The sequence below is a fragment of the Ovis aries genome, chromosome 6 (genome assembly GCF_016772045.2).
Source record: "Ovis aries strain OAR_USU_Benz2616 breed Rambouillet chromosome 6, ARS-UI_Ramb_v3.0, whole genome shotgun sequence".
Taxonomy (NCBI): Eukaryota; Metazoa; Chordata; class Mammalia; order Artiodactyla; family Bovidae; genus Ovis; species Ovis aries.
The window spans coordinates 10,770,267-10,774,271 of NC_056059.1; positions in this window are offsets into that span (position 1 = coordinate 10,770,267).

Here is a 4,005-nt window from a genome sequence, read left to right on the forward strand (position 1 = left end):
AGCTATTGTTAATACTATTTATTATTTATTGAATATATTTATTTTAAGTGTACTTAAATTATACCCCCGAGGTCACTACTTGGGGGTATAATTATACATTTGAATATACCGATAAGTCTATGAAAGCAAACATTTCAAAATACAGTATTTCCCAAAATGTTATATGTAGAGAGCAAAAATATAAAAATTAACCTAAAAAGTGAACATTGCCAGTATTAGAAAATTACATACTTACCAGCTGTTTCCATTCTGACGTAGGTCTTATTTTTCCATCTCTTCTATACCAATGAGGTTTACTCTGACAAGACACAGATCTGAACAATAGTACTTTCAATGTAAAATCAAATCTAATTCAATGTAACTTTTACAAAAGCTAAATAGCCAGGTACATGTCTGGATATTATAGACTGACTTCTGAATGTGAACCTCATCTCTATTTCTAGTTAGCTAAGCAACCTGGAGTTAAGTGACTATTCACCCCAGACCTTTAGTGTTCTTATATGTAAAGTGAGAATAACTCTTGGTTGTTTTTGTTCAGTATCTAGGTTGTGTCCCACTCTTTGCAACTCCATGGATTGCAGCATGCCAGGTTCTTCTGTCCTTCACTATCTCCTGGAGTTTGCTCAAATTCATGTCCATTGAACCAGTGATGCTGTCTTAACTATCTTATTCTCTGCCACCCCCTCTTCTCTTCCCTTCAGTTTTTTCCAGCAACAAGGTCTTTTCATTTAGGTGGTTCTTTGCATCACATGGCCAAAGTTTTGGAGCTTCAGCTTTGGCAGCAGTCTTTCTGATTAATATTTAGGGTTGATTTCCTTTAGGATTGACTGGTTTGATCTCCTTGCAGTCAGAGGGACTCTCAAGAATCTTCTCCAGCACCACAATTCGAAAGCATCAATTCTTAGGTGCTCAACCTTCTTATGATCCAACTCTCACATCCATACATGACTACTGGAAAAATAATAGCTCTTACCTCAAGAAGAACCCAAAGTTATGACTCCTATTGATGTCCCCCATCCATCCTGTTCCTATCCCTCATTTCCTTGATCTCTGAAGCCTTCCATCCCACCCTTGTCTTTTATGACTTGATCCTAACAATTCATGTGTTTTGCTTTGAACAAACCTCCAGGGTGTTTTGTTTTTCTATTCTTATGCTATTATCTCTTAAGATACAGTTTTCTAAGTTTTTGCTCTTTATCTTTTCTAAGAGCAGAGTTGGCTTAAAGCTTAACATTCAGAAAACTAAGACCATGGCATCTGGTCCCATTATTTCATGAGAAATAGATGGGAAACAGTGGAAACAGTGTCAGGCTTTATTTTGGGGGGCTCCAAAATCACTGCAGATGGTGATTGCATTCTAACATGTATACTATCATGTGAATTGAATTGCCAGTCTATGTCTGACGCAGGATGCAGCATGCTTGGGGCTGGTGCATGGGGATGACCCAGAAAGATGTTATGGGGAGGGAGGTGGGAGGGGGTTCATGTTTGGGAATGCATGTAAGAATTAAAGATTTTAAAATTTAAAAAAAAAAAAAAAAAAAAAAAAAAAAATAAAATAAATAAAAACAAAAACAAAAAAAAAAAAAAAAGAAAGAAATTAAGACACTTACTCCTCGGAAGGAAAGTTATGGCTAACCTAGATAACATATTCGAAAGCAGAGACACTACTTTTCCAACAAAAGTCTGTCTAGTCAAGGCTATGGTTTTTCCAGTAGTCATGCATGGATGTGAGAGTTGGACTGTGAAGAAAGCTGAGCGTCGAAGAATTGATGCTTTTGAACTGTGGTGTTGCAGAAGACTCTTGGAAGTCCCTTGGACTGCAAGGAGGTCCAACCAGTCCATCCTAAAGATCAGTCCTAGGTGTTCATTGGAAGGACTGATGCTAAAGCTGAAACTCCAGTACTTTGGCCACCTCATGCGAAGAGTTGACTCATTGGAAAAAACCCTGATGCTGGGAGGGATTGGGGACAGGAGGAGAAGGGGACAACAGAAGATGAGATGGCATCACCAACTCAACGGACATGAGTTTGAGTGAACTCCAGGAGTTGGTGATGGACAGGGAGGCCTGGCGTGCTGCGATTCATGGGGTCACAAAGACTTGGACATGATTGAGTGACTGAACTGAACTGAAGAGCAGAGGAATATATACAAGTATAGAGGCAAGGTATCCTAGTAGCTGGTATAGAAACCCTACTGCATAAAGTTTATCACACAACATTTTTCTTTATCCCCTTTTTTCTTTGTCTAATTAACAACATCACCATGATCTTAACTCATGTATAATCACACTATTTTTTCCATACTCAAATGAGCTGTCCAAAAGTTGCACAACCATTTGAGCACAGTAATGTATCATCTTGGATCCTGCCTGTCTTTGATCCTTCCTGGATTGAGTTCTTCAGAGAAGCCAGTCAATTTTCATTAATGCACTATTATAAACCTTGAATAAAGGCCAATACGTAGAACTGTACCCCAAACAAAGAACATAATCCAGCTTGAGTTTGTCAGTACAATAGTGTTGTTATAGTCTTTAATACAGACCTGAGTCTGAATTTTATTTCTGCCACAGATCTGCTCCAACTTTGGTTAAGTTACCCAATTCTATGAGGCCTGGTGATTCACCTTAAAATTGAAATTAAAATTGCACCTATTTCATTGCTTTATGGCAAAATTTAAACTAGAATTTGAAACTTTTTATATGTTGTCTGTGACCCAGCTAACATCCTAATTTCATAATTTCTTAACCTCTTAATTTCCATTACAGATAAAATCTTTATATTTTTATCTGCAAAGCATTCCTACTACTATGCTCTGAAATTTTTCACTACCTAAATATTTAACTTTGAAACTGAGAGTTTTTGGCTCTCGGTATTTTTCTCTGGATACCATACCTGACCCTTTCAGATTTTAAAATCCTTGCTTCCAGTTCTCTTTGATTTATTTCATCAAGACCATCAATTCCATCATCATCCCTGTCCTTTACAAAATATATACCTTCTTATGATAGGTTCACTCAAAACTGAATATTCCAAAGGTCTAATTTATAAGCTCAAGCTCTTTCTCTGGCACACAAAAGAATACAAAGAAAATGAGCTACCCTTCTAAAACTGTGCCAATACGAATGCCATCTCCCAACAATACTTCAGAGCTTCGTGCTAGTCCTACTTCAAAACTATTATTTGTCGCTATGTTGATTCTCTAATATCCAAAATCCATGCCTTCTCATCTCTGGTCTTTCTTCAGAGATATCTTTCTGTCATTTTTCCTACACTCTTGGTAGGAGACCTAGCCTCCAACTTCCCCAGGAAATAAAAATAAGTCAGTCTGTCACTTAGAAATCCTCTCTGATTATTATTCTTATCCTACCAGTTGGGCTTCCCAGGTGGTACTAGTGGCAAAAACCTGCCTGCCAATGCAAGAGATTTAAGAGACGTGGGTTTGATCCCTAGGTTGGGAAGATCCCCTGGAAAAGGGCATGGCATCCCACTCCAGTATTTTTACCTGGAGAATCCTATGGACAGAGGAGCCTGGCAGGCTACAGTCCATAGGGTTGCAAAGAGTCGGACACAACTGAAGTGACTAGCCCTGGTAGGTAGCATGCATCCTACTGGTTACCTTGTGCTCTCTGCACTCAGTGGATAAATGTGCCCTTGTTTTTTTTAAGGTTATTGCTTTCTGATGCTTTGGATTTCATACTCACTTTGTCCTTCAGAGATCTTGAACCATCAATCATTCTCTTCTCTTCTGATCTTCTAATCCTTACTTAGTCTTTACTCCATAATATAAAGCATTTCCAAATCACTTTTTTTTTAAGAAAAGTGTAAACATTTTCAGAATCCCCACAATCCTGTCCCCTCCTTTATACCAAACTTTCTGAGAAAATGCCAAATGTGGGTTCCATTTAAGGTCTGACTTTCCTCTAAATCCAGTCCTTGACATCATTCTCACTATTGTACCAAAACTGTTCTTGCCAGCTTTAAAATACTGCTATGTGGTACCAAA